Raw genomic sequence first — 18,009 nt, 5'->3', positions numbered from 1 at the left:
CACGCTACTTAATGAAAACATCCCAAAATTGAGAATATACTGAAGCTTAGAGTGCCCACCCTCAGCAGAGCCTGTGATACTGCTGATTAGATAACCCTCGCAGTAAGATATTTCCTGTTTCCTCTTTGTATGCTTGAGGTCAGATGTGGTGGAGTGGGTGGTGTAGACAGTTTATAACTTCTTCAGTTCTGTCTCTCCCGCTCTCCATGTGCCCCTCCCCATGCAATGTGGTTGATGGACGCTAACAGAGGCTCATCCAGTCCAAATCAGTATGCCAGGCAGGAGCCTGAGCCATGTAGCCATCTTAAGTCTGCCTCTCTCTCTCTCTTTGGATCGCTGCCCTCTCATGCAGCAACTCCCAGTTTGTCAGAAATAAGTCTAGTTAAAACACTGACTGGAGACCGAACAAAAACTAGTCTGTTTCCCTCTACTCTTATTTTTTTTTAATTTTCAGAATCAAGTTGCCTAGAAAGTGACATTTTAGTTCTCATATTTCCAGTCGTAGACTTCTACGTTTGCGTCAGAGCGCATAAATTACTGATAGTGTGTGCGAGCCCGGGTGACTCAAACACCCCGTCACACAGCCTTTCAGTTCACGTACGGTAGCTTCACAGTGAGCACTATCAGGCAGATCTGACACTTTAAGGGTACTAAGGGCACGTCACTCAGATCATTATGTAGCAGCTTGATAAATATTTTCTGTTTGCCCGTGTGGGTCAGAGTAAACTAGATGTGTCCAGTCTGCTCAGGTTCAGACAGTATAAAACATATGGAGATCTGCCCAACAACGGTACACCCAATATCCCTCCTCTCTGTCTTCCCCATCTGTCTGGTCCCCGGCACACCTACTTAATTAACCTCCCAAGAATGTCTGATAGAACTGCAACTGCATTTCAAAGTTTCCCTGACAGTTGCCCGACATGGAATTGGGTTAGTATTCAAGTTTAGGCAGGTACTGTAGAATCTTAACTAAAGTTATTCCCCAGGTGGATTGATCGAGGTAATCTGATCCTCTTGGCTGCAGCAAGCTGAAGGCAAACTAACAGAAGGGCCCTTGTGTAAAAATGGGGGTACAGGGGATAAATCCCGGGACACAATTTTCACAGCACTTTGTGATCCAACATGTGATTTGTGATCCAACACAAAGTGATCCAACATGCATAAAAAGTATTTACATGCAACAGAAATTATTAACCCAAAAATAGATTAGAAAACAATGATTTTAGTCGATGTGACTGTAAAACTATTTTTTTTTAAATCATGTTAGCCAGCTAACTAGCTAGCAAGAGTGGCAAGCTTAGCTAGCTGACATGTACGTGCTGATGTATCACCGCCCAGGATATGTTCTCTTGAGCATGGTGGAATGTGAATGCACCTCAACCAATGAAAACATGCCCCCCACAGCAACTCCACCCCGTTCCATGTGCGGCAGCCTGGGTTACTTGCTGTGACTTGGAAAAGCATGCACAGTTTAGGCAACAGGGTGGTGAAAGTGCACAGTCATGAGCTTGATACGCCTTTCCAATAACTATCAAGGGTCTTAAATTTGTATGCTAGGGACAAGATGATCGGTGATTAGCTGCCACATCCATCTCATCAAATAATCTGTCCAATGTCCACTTAATCAGCGAACTGCTGTCGAAAGAGTATGCGCGAAAACCAGATAGGGCAAGTTTGCCATTTATCGCAACAGTTTGTCTGAGAAAACTATCAGAGTGGAAAATTAAATGGAAACACATTCAACTCATGTTTTATATTCAGTACATGAAAACTTAAGCGCAAAAGTGTTTTATGTGCACTACGTCATCACGCACAGCCGCAACAAAGTCAGTCTGGTGGAAACACCTCTGGTGTGGAAATCCGCATATGTTTTAAAGCAGATTTTATAATATTTGCATGAAAATCTGGGATAAATTCGATGGACCAACTAGGTTTCTATTTAATGTGGACGCATTCAAAAAGCCTGCCCCCAGTGTCCGGTCTGGAGAGCGAAGTCATGAGCTCTGCTGGTGGGTTACTGCATAGCAACCTAGCAGTGCCAAAAGCCCTGGTCTGCCCTAGAAAGCCTATGTAAATTACAAATCGGCATGAAGGTCAAACCAAAAATGCAGACGGACGCTTTGGGCTCAAAAATGTGTTTATTATGATCAAGTTCCATCCCCACAGTGAATTATTTTAAAGTTTGCTACAAATCTAAATATTTCATTAAATTGTGATCCATTCTGAATACTACATTTGTCTTCACACAGGACCACGTGCTGACACAGACCAATCACAGGCCGGCAGGCTACAAGTCAGCTCCCGGTTAACATGTCGGTTAATAAACTGGACGTGATAACTTGTGAGAATTTTAATTCTGGTTAACCAAGATTAGCTACCGGTTGACTCTCAGGCAGGATGAAAATGACTACATTGACCATGATCCTTTGCTAGTTACGTCCATTTTCACCATGATCCTTAGCAAAAAAAAAATTATGCCAGTCAGCCCCATTCAGCAATATGTAACGCTTCAAATTCAAATACTTCCAGCTTCATAAGCGATCTTGAGTTTTCAATAGGAATACCTAGATGACATCAGCGCTATCACTATCTACTGGTTTTAATGTCTATGGAAAAATGTCACAACCGGCTGATGGAAACAGGAAATACCGGTACAATTTTATAAATGCAGACAGACAATTTGTTCATTCGACATGGTGGGATCTTTTTGTGTTGGTAAAATAAATTAACCGAAAAACAGAAGTGTAAATGCCTTCATGAGCAAACATTCACATATCATATTGAAGTAAACTTGGAGTCAAACTTCACAAGGTGGTGAAAGTGCACGGTGATGAGCTTGATGATCCTTTCCAATAAAAGAGAGTATTTTATTCTGGTGACATGACGATTTACGCTTGGACAAATAAAAACGTTTTATCCATAATGTTCTCATCATGTAGGTAGCCTACCCACACTGTATCGAGCTGTTGGCTCGCACACACCAAGACCAGAGTGGGCACATTTGCTATAATAACACTTTTTGTAACAGTTGTGACAAAACCATCAGTAGAGTTGGAAATGATATGGAAACCCATTTAACTTGCATTTTTTATTTGTTACATGGGAATTTAACCACAAGACGTGTATGTGCACTATGTCACCGCCCACAACCTTTTATCCGCAATAAGTCAGTTTGATGGAAAGGCATCTCTGGTTAGTCTGAACAGCCGCTTGTGGCCGCTTTTCTCCACTAACGTCTGGACTTAATGCACTCGTATCCCCCAGCGACCTGTCCTTAACTCGATTTATTGACCCGTAGTGGAAAATAAAGCCACCTCTATTTTCAGATAACTTCCGGATGTTGCACACTGCGGAAGTTTACCCCTGGCTGAACACAGTGGGCGACATCTAGGTTGAAAAAATACAAGTTGGCCTCCCGAGTGGCGCAGCAGTCTAAGGCACTGCATCACAGTGTTGCGCCGTCACTATAGCCTGGGGTTTGATCACAGGCTGTGTCATTGCCGGCCGTGAACGGGAGTCCCAGAGGGCTGCGCACAATTGGCCCAGTGTCGTCCAGGTTAGGGGAGGGGGGGGGTTTAACTTGGCTCATCGTACTCTAGCGACTCCTTGAGACGGGTCGGGTGCCTGCAGGCTGACCCCAGTCGCCAGTTGAACAGTGATTCCTCCGACACATTGGTGCGGCTGGCTTCCAGGTTAAGCAGGCGGGTGTTTTAAGGAGTGTGGTTTGGCGGGTCATGTGTCAGGACACATGACTCGACCTTCGCCTCTCCCGTGCCCGTTGGGGAGTTGCAGGGATGAGACAAGATCGTAAACACGAAATTGGGGAAAAAAGGGGAGGAAAAAAATACACACAAGTTAAGACAATGTGAAATATTTATAGGACCAGCGCCGTTGCAGATTCTACAGGATTAGCATTTAAAACACGACCGGCGGTCGGAAAAGCAAGTAATAAAGTGGCTGTAGATCATTTGAAAAAATGTTAAATGAATAGAATGACTAAAACTGGTAGGCACAAGTTTGTTGAGTAGTTCGCTGAAATTCACTATGATTGTGTTAATTTTCCACTTTGATGGTGAACTTTCTGTACTGCTAACATTCACTTCGTTTTTAAGTCCGGCACTGGTCCAATGAATTTGTTTATTTTCGAACACTTCTGCATGTAATTATTTTGTTATCTTCAACCTAGGGCAACAACAGGAAAAACCATTAGCCACCCAAGCATGGTGGTGGAACATTTTGTTTTAATAAAGACAGTACACATATTTTCCAGATTTTCTTTTCCACCGAAGGGCCATTAAATCGAGTTAAAGAAAGAAACCGACGCCTTTGCAGCCTGAATAAAGGATGTTTTATGTATGAACCGGTCGCCAGGGTACACGAGTGTATTACCGGCTGTGCAGCAAATGACAAACGACGTAAGGAATAATAGCAGCAGGGCTAACCTCTGGTAGGAAAATGCTCATTTGTTTTATGCAGATTTTAGAATATTTTCATTAATACTAGCTAGTTTCTCACCCAGTGGCATATGGGCTATTTAGTTGAACGCTGATGCCGCCCCATGATAAGCAGTACCAACTTTGTCAAATATTGTCCATGTCTGCATGTCTCTCCAGGATGCTGTTGGAGAGAAGCACCACTGCTGTGCTCCACCAATGTTCAAAAAAAATGATCAAACCAAGATCATGTAGCCAATAGCCCAGGGGTTCTCAAAGTGGGGTCCGTGGACAGATCTCGAATTATAAAGAAACAATCATTTGTAAATGAATGTTACTAACAGATTAAACAAATTTAGGCCAAGGTATCCATGGAATAAGTTCAGTAATACAATATTATTAATCTACAATTTATGTTCTTAACCATGGGAAACTTGGGCCTGTGAGGATTACAGGGATATTGGAATCCACAGTACTCCCCCAGTTATACATTTTAACGCAATACTTTCTGTATTCCCACAATTATTATTATTTTTATTTATTTTTTTATACATAATGCACTGTAATTTAAGGTAACTGTCCAGTGAAAGTCTTACTTAAAAGTTCATATTCTGTTAACTCATACCCAAATAATATTGTTGGCTCATCCTATACTTAGTGGTCAAATCATAAATTGGAGAATTATTATTTTTACATCTCTAACTTATCTCAAACAGACTTTTTCAAAAATGCTTTCCATTTCCTAATTGAGGATGATGCTGGCCAATCAGCAGTGTACCTGCATGAATATTTTGAATGACTGATATATGCTCACACCATTCTGTTGTTGGGGTACACCCACACCATTCCAAGACAGAAAATATATTTTTTTTATCATACTTAATTGCATTTTTTTTGTGCAGAAAACTATTTCAATCATTTTATAACTAATTATAGGTCATATTTCATGGACACTGGAAACACTGGACAGTTACTTTAACCTTTAAAACTGCAAAATTCTCTCTGCTTCATGGCAAAATGTGTAGAATTGCAGGAAATTTGCTTAAAAACTGCAACATTTTCTCTCCAATGCCTACAAGCTGGCCTTTAAAAATGTTCTTCCCAGGGCCCGAGAGACTTGGTTCTTCCTGCCATGCACTCCCTTCCCTGTATGTTAATCTTTTCTCACTCGAGTTGTGCTGATGAGGTTTATGAATTTGCCATCACAAATGGGGTCCCAAAAAGTTTGAAAACCCCTACTAGCCTACGGTAGAAAGAGTGTCGTTTTCTGTAGCCTACTGGCTGGAGAATTACATTTAATCACAATATCATGAGATACACATTTTACGTTAATCCGATCAAATAGCCTAACCTAAATGGCGCCCAATCAATTAAACAAAAATGCGCTTAGTTGTGAATATGACATGTTACCAAACAATATTGGCCTATCCTAAAAACAGGACAAATCAAAGTAATATTGCCAATATCTGGAAAAATAAATAAAGTCAGGATACTCACAACGGCTAAACTGTCCAGGAAATTCGCCCCGTGTGCTAAATTGTCATGTTAATCAGTGATTTCAGGTTTGTAGACCCATTTATCCATTTGAGGAACTGCATCATAGCGAGAAAAAAAGACCTCTGCATGTCTCGCTGTGTAAAGACATTGATTTCATGGATTCTCAGGATAAATCTTGATAAAGTTGGGTAGTTGATATTCAGAGCCAAAATGATTAGTCTCGGAAATCAGGATTAATAAAGCCAATGAAGCTCCCGATTTGAACGATAGGCCTACTACATTGATGTGTATTCATAAAATGCCATTGCGGGCCACACCGTAGGCTTCACTATTCTAGTTTTGCGGGGCAGGGTGGCACATTTTTTGTCTCGCCTAGGGCGGCAGAAACGATGTATATACACAAGAGTCGACATTTCTCTATGAACATGCTGCGATATGGACTGTCGTAATGTAGCATTTTAAAGTTCGTACTCACCTAATTTGTTACAATAACTGTCTTTCGCCTCTAACGCACATAAGTGATACATTTCTTAATGTTTCACAGAATGGACATATTTACGTTCACACACCATTCGCAGCAACAGAAAATACTCGGGAGGCAGCTGTCTCCACCCAGGAAGTTGGATCATAATAACATGGTACCAGAGGGTTTCCACTGGGCTCGTTTGAGTGGTAAGTCTAAAGCAACCGACTGTAGACGAATGTCGAGGAGTGTAGTCAGGGGAGGTGTATCTGCGACAACCGACAGTAGGATACTAATGTGGTTTTCCAACAGCAAGCCTCAGATCAACATGACAGTGTTGCTTATAAAAAAAAAATCGTTATAATGTCGATATTAACATGTCTTTAAACCCTGTATCACACCCTCACAAACTGAAATCATGTGCCTACATTGCACAATCATTTAGTGAGAGCACGCCCGCGTGGGTCAAACAAAATCTCCCATAATGATTGAGGGGATCCAATTAATCTGGCCCCGGGTGTGAGCCAGGTGCCCGTTCAAAGCACACAGCAAAGTAGACTCAACACAAAACTGACGTAATTAAGCACGTGGAAAATGAATAGGATTTCACATGCAAAGTGATTGCTTTTGATAAAAACGCTTTATTATGAAAACTATTTTGAAAATTGAAACATATTTTATGGAAAAGAGATGTTGTACGTTTCTGGACGATGCACCATGCTGCCTTGTTGACAACATGAGCGAGCAGTGCACATTACTGTTAGATTTGAGAAGGCGCTCCTCCCCCACCGTGTTTGCCCGTTCATGTAAGGGGCCATAGACCGGTACCCCGTAGCGCTGCATAAGTGAATCCGCTCATTTGTTGCCAGTAGAGCCTCCCACAATGCAGGTGATGGTTGCAGGATATAGTTGGTGAAGAGCCACTTGCAGAAATTTGCAGTAGACTGCAGTCACTTCATGACCTTTGATCACATGGTTTTTGTAGTTCATGCAGTCATCATGTAGGTGAAAGTCAGACATTTGTATCCTCATAATGCATCACATTTTGGAAGGCGTTGACTAACGATTGTCACCAACTTGACAAAAGTTATCCGCTCGAACGCGCCCATCCACATGCTCCCTGAAAAGCTGTAGTAATAAAGCAAATAATTCACTAGAAGGGAAATGAGTTGATTGAAGTTATTGATGATGCCAATTATTCATGACAATCAGGCTGAGCAAGCTAATGTGCTTATTATCTGATTTCGAAATAACCACGTATCTGAACTGAGTGGAGACTAGAGTATTTGGAGTGAACCTCCTCTGTGCAGTCAATACTTAAAAAATGTAAATGTTTAAACCTTACTGTGGACCTACCTATTTTTCTCCACTGTTGATGCATGCCTTTCTTTGTTTTATTAAAAAGTATGGATTTCAGCTAACAATCAAATACAAGCACATTTTTCCTCCATGCTGTTGCCAGGGGCGTCATGCACATTATTCCAAGAGGGGGCACGAAGTACATGTGGATGGATGAGGGGGGTGACGATGACAGCTATTTATTGCAATCTGAAAACATGTGATGGCAGTAAATGAATTGCATGACAATGGGCCTCAGGATCATCACGGTAACTCTGTGCATTCAAATTGCCATCGATAAAATGTAATTGTGTTTATCTTTAGCTTATGCATGCCCATACCATAACCCCCCTGCCACCATGGGGAACTCTGTTCACAACGTTGACATCAGCAAACCACTCTCCCACATGATGCCATACACACTGTCTGCCATTTGCCCGGGACAGTTGAAACCTGGATGCCAGTGGCCATTCTCCAGCGTGCCAGTGGTCATCAAAGGTGAGCATTTGCCCACTGAAGTCGGTTATGACACCGAACTGCAGTCAGTTCAAGTCCCTGGTCAGGACGACGAGCACTCAGATGAGCTTCCCTGAGACTGTTTCTGACAGTTTGTGAAGAAATTCTTCGGTTGTGCAAAACCCACAGTTTCATCAGCTGTACGGGTGGCTGGTCTCAGATGATCTTGCAGGTGAAGAAGCCAGATGTGGAGGTCCTGGGCTGGCGTGGTTACACGTGGCCTGCGGTTGTGAGGCTGGTTGGACGTACTGCCAAATTCTCTAAAATGACATTGGAGATGGCTTATGCTAGAGAAATTAACATTAAATTCTCTGGCAACAGATCCCCTAGGGGTCCACGGCCCTGCAGCGCCCCAACCCAACACACCCCATGCAGCTTTAGGATCTTAGTGAAACATTCATTATTGGTTTCAGGTGTGTTAGGCCAAGGCCAGAGTGACATCCAACAGCACGGCAGACTCCCAGGGCCAGGTCTAAGCAGCCCAGCAGGGATTGCCTAAAAAGATTTCTCCCATGACGTGGGCATGTTTTCAATACAGACTCCTTTGTTGTACAGTATTCCATATAAGGCATCCAGACCTTATGAAAGTTGCACAGTGTGCCCTTAATCTTGTAATGAATCAAATCTAGTGATACATAACTTGACATTTATTCCATCCATTGTGGGAGGATAACCAACCTTCCAATTAATGGCAATGCATTTCTTAGCTGCTATAAATGCTAGGTTACACAATTTATTTTGATAAGTCTCCAGTATCAACATTTCCAAGCAAACAAAAATAGGGAGAAGTGAGAATCTGTAGACATGCTGAGATAAAAGAACATACTCTTTGTCAGAATTCAGCCAGCCTTCACAAGACGGTAACATATGCAAATATGTCCCCTTTTGTGTTTTACACCTCCAGCAGAATAATTCAATTTCTGAGTGCATGATGTTCAGTTTCACTGGCATGCAGGGGCGAAAATCTGATATCAACTTTGGGGGGGACAATTACATGACATTTTCTCAAGAGCAATTCCTGAGGGGGACACCAAAAGTAGTGCTGTAACACATAGCCTACATTGTAATATGGTAAATGTATATTGAGGAACCAAAGAAATAAGGTGTTTGCCGTACTCCTAACTACCGGTACCCAAAACTACACAACTATTCACAACAGCAATACCATTGCCTTTAACAAATCTTAGTTCAGTCACCAGTTTAAGTTGAGTGGGGGTATCCATGGCATTTTCCAATTATGTTCCTATTTTACAAGTAAAAAAAATGGAGAACCTTTCATAATGTTGCCAAACAAAGACTCAACAAACTTACCTGAGACTCCCTGTCTATGCCAGTCTGTCCCTGCATATCTGTCCCCAACTCGGCTGTCTGTGTGCAATCTGTTGCCTGCTCTGCCTAATGACATCATTGTGAAACATTTCCATTAGAATTTCATTTCTTTCTTATGAACATTTTATCAACTAGTCTTTGAGATATTAGGCTACTAGGATTCTTACTTTGCGTTTTGGTGTAGTGAAAAATACTCTGATGTCCGTCTTTTATTTTTCTGCCATTTTTCTACCTGGCTGGCTGGCAACACACACACACAGTGTGTAGGTTATTTACAGTAGGAGATGGGCTTCTATCATCTTATCTTTTATCATTCTATTTGGGCTTCGATCTAAAAGGTAGCTAGCAAATGTGAAACGGATTAAAATGACAAGAGTTGACAGCTGTATGAGTTCACCATTTACATAACATATGCTGCAACCTTTTGTAATTTTAATAGTTTGTATCATATTGGCTGGCTTCCAACAATAGCTGAATTTGCAAAGCTAGCGAGCACCAATTCAGTTTCAGTGGTGTTTGCTATAATCTTTGCTACCTGGGTTAAATCAGTTTATCGCTAACCTTATCACAGGGACTTTGAAGCACTAACTTACGTCATCTGCATGCTGATCTCGGAATAAATTAACCATAGCAAAGATTCCATCTTTGACGAGGCCACATAAATGGAATAGGTACTAGCTAGCTTAATAGTTAATATTTGCGCGCTAGCTGTGCATATTCAGCTAGTGTGTGTGCGCGATTGACTGGATTAACCTCACGTCAGTTACGTTCATTGAGTGCCTTTCAGACAGTGGCTACGACCCCTCTGTTACCTTGCCAGTGGATCAAACCATTGTGAGGAAAAGGGTGGGGGGGTCGCAATCTTTTGAAACTTAAAAACGAGCTGTTAAGTGTCTATAATCAGCACAATTGCTTTCATTGCGTATTATTAATATTATTTAAATTACATAGTTATGTTTCAGTGATATATTGGGGGGGACAAATCATATTTTTCCCAGGATGGGGGGGTCGTGTCCCCCCCGTCCCCCCCGCGATTTCCGCCCCTGCTGGCATGTACAGTGTCTTGCAAAAATATTCACGCCCTTGGCATTTTTCCTATTTTGTTGCATTACAACCTGTAATTGAAATAGATTTTTATTTGGATTTCATGTAATGGACATACACAAAGTAATCCAAATTGGTGGAGTGAAATCAAAAAAATAACTTGTTTCAATTTTTTTTTTATATAAATAAACGGCAAAGTGGTGGGTGCATATGTATTCACCCCCTTTGCTATGATGTAAATAAATAAGATCTGGTGCAACCAATTACCTTCAGAAGTCACATAAGTAGTTAGATTGCACACAGGTGGACTTTAAGTGTCACATGATCTGTCACATTATCTCAGTATATATACACCTGTTCTGAAAGGCCCCAGAGTCTGCAACACCACTAAGCAAGGGGCACCACCAAGCAAACGGCACCATGAAGACCAAGGAGCTCGCCAAACTGGCCAGGGACAAAGTTGTGATGAAGTGCAGATCAAGGTTGGGTTATAAAAAAATATTAGAAACTTTGAACATCCCACAGAGCACCATTAAATCCATTATTAAAAAATGGAAAGAATATGGCACCACAACAAACCTGCCAAGAGAGGGCCACCCACCAAAACTCACAGACCAGGCAAGGAGGGCATTAATCAGAGATGCAACAAAGAGACCAAAGATAACCCAGAAGGAGCTGCAAAGCTCCACAGCGGAGATTGGAGTATCTGTCCATAGGACCACTTTAAGCCGTACACTCCACAGAGCTGGGCTTTAAGGAAGAGTGGCCAGAAAAAAAGCCATTACTTAAAGTAAAAAATGGTGTTCGCTAAAAGGCATGTGGGAGACTCCCCAAACATATGGAAGAAGGTACTCTGGTCAGATGAGACTAAAATTGAGCTTTTTGGCCAAAACGCTATGTCTTGTGCAAACCCAACACCTCATCACCCCAAGAACACCATCCCCACAGTGAAGCATGGTGGTAGCAGCATCATGCTGTGGGTATGTTTTTCATCAGGGACTGGGAAACTAGTCAGAATTGAAGGAATGACGGATGGCGCTAAACACAGTGAGATTCTTGAGGGAAATCTGTTTCAGTCTTCAAGAGATTTGAGACTGGGACGGAGGTTCACCTTACAGCACGACAATGACCCTAAGCATACTGCTAAAGCAACACTCGAGTGGTTTAAGGCGAAACGTTTAAATGTCTTGGAATGGCCTAGTCAAAGCCCAGACCTCAATCCAATTGAGAATCTGTGGTATGACTTAAAGATTGCTGTACACCAGCAGAACCCATCCAACTTGAAGGAGCTGGAGCAGTTTTGCATTGAAGAATGGGCAAAAATCCCACTGGCTAGATGTGCCAAGCTTATAGAGACATACCCCAAGAGACTTGCAGCTGTAAAAGGTGGCTCTACAAAGTATTGACTTAGGGGGGTGAATAGTTATGCACGCTCAAGTTTAATTTTTTTGGTCTTATTTCTTGTTTGTTTCACAAATATTCTTCAAAGTGGTAGGCATGTTGTGTAAACAAATGATACAAACCCCCCCAAAATGAATTTTAATTCCAGGTTGTAAGGCAACAAAATAGAAAAATGCCAATGTGGGTGAATACTTTCGCAAGCCACTGTAGTACGTTCTATGGATGGTCTTAAACTGCAGTAATTTATGTCTGAGATTATATGAACATGACTGGGCATTCTAACATCTCTGTATCCATTCTTCATCAATAAGGTCTCCCAGGTCTTCTTCAATTTTGTTTTACATGTTTTGTACCATTGAGAAAAGCCTCTAACCTGAAGTTGATTTCCAAAATGTATCAAGGGATACATTTTGGAAATCAACTTTAGAGGTTTGTCAGACTGCCTTAACATAGTTTCAATCAATGAAGCTTCTTGCTTGTCCAGTGTTTACTGCACAGAGAGAATAAAGTGTTGTATCTGGAAATGTTCACCTCTGCGCCATCAGACTGGTCTTCCCTGGCTGCCTGAGCCTGATGAGACCCCTGTCCCCATCTGATCCTGCTCAGAGGAGGCATGACAAAGAATTACCTTGGTGTACACTTATACATTATATTATCCAAGAATAGAAGTAGTTCAATAATTGAAATGACCATTATTCCCAGATCCCAGACAGTACCCATAACTCAAGATGGAACTTTGTATCCATTCACTGATTGTTATAACATACTACAAAATTCACCTGAGCTCCATAGACTGGTCTTCCCTGGCTGTCTGACCCTGCAGGGAACCCTGTCACCACCTGATCCATTTGGTATGATCAGAGTAGTGTTGTGTACTGACTGTGCACCATGACAGTGAAGCATGTAAAGCTGTTTATACCATGTCAGTGTGAAAAGTAGGGAATTAGCTAAGGAAAAGGACAGATCAATAACATTACGCTGCTATACTGACTAATTAAACATTATATCGGTTTTCAATGGTTTGGCCACTGGTTTCATCGTTTGATTCAAGTCTAGGGTAATTGAGACAAAACTAATAGCTAAAGTTAGTGAGCTAGCAAGCTAACATTAGCCAACTTTTGGCTAGCTGTAGCTAATGGTACATTATCAAATGTACTTCTGTTGAAACGGGACAAACAAAGGATACAAAACATTACCAAACACACTACAGCTGTTAGATACTGCTACCTGACAGATAGCTAGAGGCTAGCTAGAGCTGAACTGGTCATGGTAGCTACTAGCTAGCTACCTAGCTGCTAGTAGTTCATTCACTTCATTCGAGAGGGGATGAAGCATTAGCGAACGTAACATGACAGTTACACTACTAGCTCAGCACTAGGAATAAATACTTTAAACTTGTTTTCTTTGAAACAACAGTTACCTTGCCAGCTAGATCAGTCAACTAAAGAGTTGCCAGTTTCTGCCCTGCTCTGCTTATAACTCTGAGAAAATGAGCGACACAGACAGCAGCTGCCTCTGATCATCTCTCCCATGCTGGTCCTATACGCCAGCCTTTCAGAAGCCTACCCTTAACACAGCCTTTCCGCACGCTCGGTGGTGTCCGTGTGGTCCTAAATCCAGCCTGCTGAAACCGGAAAACAGCCTACCCGACAGCTCTGATGCGTCCACATGGTCCGAAAGCACACGGAGTCTGCGTTTTGTATTATGATATAACTGAGGGGGGCAAAAAATGTAATTTCAGAATGTGAGGGTGGGGGGTCATGTCCCCCCGTCCCCAGTGAAAGTTGCGCCCCTGTATTTTTGTTCAGTGTAGTATCATAACCCAAGAATTTAATCAATTTTAATCAATTGTGGATCTATTTATTGCCAGTCTGTCAATCTTTGCATAGCTCTGTCTATGAATTTCCCAGTGGAAAATGTCTATGAATTCCACAGTGGAAAATATCTATGAATTCAGTGAATTTGAATTCGCTATCTATGAATGTCCAACTTCATAACATTTCTTGGAGGCTAGTATTACAGAGAAAAAAAACATTTTTGTTCTATTTATCAAGAATGAATTATTAGGCTCATAGCTTGATCAAATTAGTTTACATACATACCTCCTCCTGCCCATCACCAGCAGCTAAAATAAAATCAAACGACGTGTGTCACTCTACACCAGGGTTCTCCATGTCGTCCAAAAAGTTATACTTTTGAATCATATGTGCATAGAACAACAGATGTGGCAGGACTTGAAACGAGCAGTTCATGCTTAAAAACACACAAAAAGTCCAGACCTAATCCCAATTGAGATGTTGTGGCAGGACTTGAAACAAGCAGTTCATGATTGACAACCCACAAATGTCGCGTACGTAGGTGTACAGAGGCCCATTATCAGCAACCATCACTCCTGTGTTCCAATGGTACGTTGTGTTAGCTAATCCAAGATGATCATTTTAAAAGGCTAATTGATCATTAGAAAACCCTTTTGCAATTATGTTAGCACAGCTGAAAACTGTTCTGATTAAAGAAGCAATAAAACTGTCTTTCTTTAGACTAGTTGAGTATTTGGAGCATCAGCATTTGTGGGTTTGATTACAGGCTCAAAATGGCCAGAAACAAAGCCCTTTCTTCTGAAACTCGTCAGTCTGTTCTGAGAAATGAAGGCTATTCCATGCAAGAAATTGCCAAGAAACTGAAGATCTCGTACAACGCTGTGTACTACTCCCTTCACAGAACAGCGCAAACTGGCCCTAACTAGAATAGAAAGAGGAGTGGGAGGCCCCAGTGCACAACTGAGCAAGAGGACAAGTACATTAGAGTGTCTAGTTTGAGAAACAGATACCTCACAAGTCCTCAACTGGCAGCTTCATTAAATAGTACCCACAACCACCAGTCTCAACGCCAACAGTGAAGCACGCACCCCTGAGGGGCCCCAGTGTTGAGGATCAGCGTGGCAGATGTGGTGTTGCCTACCCTTACCACCTGGGGGCGGCCCCCTAGGAAGTCCAGAATCCAGTTGCAGAGGGAGGTGTTTAGTCCCAGGGTCCTTAGCTAAGTTATGAGCTTTGTGGGCATTATTGTGTTTAACGCTGAGCTGTAGTTAATGAACAGCATTCTCACATAGGATTTATTTTTGTCCAGGTGGGAAAGGACAGTGTGGAGTGCGATTGCGTCATCTGTGGATCTGTTAGGGTATGCAAATCGGTATGCGAATTGGAGTGGGTCTAGGGTATCCAGGAGGAGGTTGTTGATGTGAGCCATGACCTGCGTTTCAAAACACTTCATGGCTACCGACGTGAGTGCTACGGCGCGGTAATAATTTCGGCAGGTTACCTTCACTTCCTTGGGCACAGGGATTATGGTGGTCTGCTTGAAACATGTAGGTATTACAGACTCCGTCAGGGAGAGGTTGAAAATGTCAGAAGACACTTGCCAGTTGGTCCACGCATGCTTTGAGTACACATCCTGGTAATCTGTCACGGCCTGCGACTTTGTGAATGTTGACCTGTTTTAAAGGTCTTGCTCACATCGGCTACCAAGACCGTTATCACAGTCGTCTGGACCAGCTGGTGCTCTCATGCATGCTTCAGTGTTGCTTGCCTCGAAGCGAGCATAAAAGGCATTTAGCTCATCTGGTAGGCTTGCATCACTGGGAAACTGGCGGCTGGGTTTCCCTTTAGGATTCAATCTTAATCCTGTATTGACACTTTGCCTGTTTGATGGTTCGTAGCGGGATTTCTTACAAGTGTTCAGAATAGTGTCCCGCTCCTTGAAAGCGGCAGCTCTAGCCTTTAGCTTGATGCAGATGTTGCCTGTAATCCATGGCTTCTGGTTGGGATATGTATGTACTAGCGATGCACCGATATTACATTTTTGGCCGATACCGATAACCAATATTTTCCTTGACAAAGAAAGCGATACCGATAACCGATATTAAACATTTTTGCAGCCTTTTAAGCGTTCTTGTACAGTTAAATAGTTAACACACACACACGGATGCAGTGGTCTAAGGCACTGCATCTCAGTGCAAGAGGCGTCACTACAGTCCCTTATTCGAATCCAGGCTGTATCACATTCAGCCGTGATTGGGAGTCCCAATAAATCACTGACAGTGTCACCAGCAGAGCACTCACACCATCACACCTCCTCCTTCATGCTTCACAATGGGAACCACACATGCAGAGATCATCTGTTCACCTGCTCTGCGTCTCACAAGGACACAGGGGTTGGAACCAAAAATCTCAAATTTGGAATCATCAGACCAAAGGACAGATTTCCACCGGTCTAATGTCCATTGCTCATGTTTATAGACCCAATCAAGTCTCTTTTTCTCATTGGTGTCCTTTAGTAGTGTTTTCTTTGCAGCAATTCAACCATGAAGGACTGATTCACACAATCTCCTCTGAACAGTGGATGTTGAGCTGTGTCTGTTACTTGAACTCCGTGAAGCATTTATTTGGGCTGCAATTTCTGAGGCTGGTAACTCTAATGAACTTATCTCCTGCAGCAGAGGTAACTCTGGGTCTTTCTTTCCTGTGGCGGTCCTCATGAGAGCCAGTTTCATCATAGCACTTGATGGTTTTTGCGACTGCCCTTGAAGAAACGTTCAAAGTTCTTGACATTTTCCGGATTGACTGACCATGTCTTAAAGTAATGATGGACTGTCATTTCTCTTTGCTTATTTGAGCTGTTCTTACCATAATATGGACTTGGTCTTTTACCAAATAGGGCTATCTTCTGTATACCAACCCTACCTTGTCACAACACAACTGATTGTTTCAAATGCATTAAGAAGGAAAGAAATTCCACAAATGAACTTTTAACAAGGCACACCTGTTAATTGAAATGCATTCCAGGTGACTACCTGTGCTGCATCAGATGACTTGGCCTCCACAATCCCCCGACCTCAACCCAATTGAGATGGTTTGGGATGAGTTGGACCGCAGAGTGAAGGAAAATCAGCCAACAAGTGCTCAAGACTGTTGGAAAAGCATTCCAGGTGAAGCTGGTTGAGAGAATGCCAAGAGTGTGCAAAGCTGTCATCAAGGCAAAGGGTGGCTACTTTGAAATAATGTCAAATATAAAATATATTTTGATTTGTTTAACACTTTTTTGGTTACATGATTCCATATGTGTTTTTTCATAGCTTTGATGTCTTCACTTTTATTCTACAATCTAGAAAATAGTACAAATTAAAAAAAACTCTTGAATGAGTAGGTGTGTCCAAACTTTGGAATGGTATTGTGTGTGTGTGTGTGTATGTATGTATGTATATATATATTTCATTGTTGGACATTAAAGGCTGTAAAATCACCAGGAAATTGGCCTCCCGAGTGGTGCAGCGGTCTAAGGCATTGCAGTGTTTGAGGCGTCACTACAGATCCGGGTTCGATCCCGGACTGTGTCGCAGCCAGCCGCGACCGGGAGACTCATAAGACGACGCACAATTGACCTAGCATTGTCCGGGTTCGGGGAGGGTTTGGCCGGCCAGAATGTCCTTGTCCCATCGCGCTCTAGCATCTCCTGTGGCGGGCCGGGCACATGCACACTGACACAGTCGCCAGTTGTACAGTGTTTCCTTCGACACATTGGTGCGGCTGGCTTCCGGATTAAGCGAGCAGTGTGTCAGAAAGCAGTGCGGCTTGGCAGGGTGTTGTTCCGGAATATGCATGGCTCTCAACCTTCACCTCTCCCGAGTCCGTACCGGAGTTGCAGCGATGGGACAAGACTGTAACTACCAATTAAATATCACGAAATTGGGGTGAAAAAGTGATATAAAAAAATAAATCACCAGGAAATCAGCTCAAAGTGATTTTAATTTATATATCTATTTCTCAATGTAATCAAGGTTTGAAATTATTATGTTTTTGTGAAATACTATATTTGTGGTTTTCTTGCTGTCAATTTGCAATGTACAAATTATTTATAATTATGTTCCGGCCGCCTGACCATCCGCTCAAGAAAAAATCTGCCTGCGGCTGAAGGTAATTCTGTACTCCTGCC

At 42.3% G+C, this 18,009-nt stretch overlaps 1 protein-coding gene across 3 annotated transcripts in view; it reads right to left on the bottom strand.

The window, feature by feature from the left end:
* Positions 1-6,752, bottom strand: part of LOC106570154 (leucine rich repeat containing 8 VRAC subunit A) — a 35,044-nt gene extending 28,292 nt beyond the window's left edge. Inside the window, exon 1 of one of the 3 annotated variants that reach the window (XM_014142192.2) lies at positions 6,500-6,752. The gene's annotated coding sequence lies outside the window, so the exon portion shown is untranslated. Of the gene's footprint in view, positions 1-5,930; positions 6,369-6,405 lie in introns of those variants that run through there. The other 2 variants (XM_014142187.2, XM_014142201.2) reach the window with 2 other exon arrangements.
* Between the last annotated feature and the right edge of the window lie 11,257 nt (positions 6,753-18,009).

The sequence above is a fragment of the Salmo salar genome, chromosome ssa01, assembly GCF_905237065.1.
Source record: "Salmo salar chromosome ssa01, Ssal_v3.1, whole genome shotgun sequence".
In the NCBI taxonomy this organism is placed as follows: Eukaryota; Metazoa; Chordata; class Actinopteri; order Salmoniformes; family Salmonidae; genus Salmo; species Salmo salar.
Note: the sequence above shows the minus strand (reverse complement) of the source record. Positions and strands in the feature narration are given on the sequence as shown.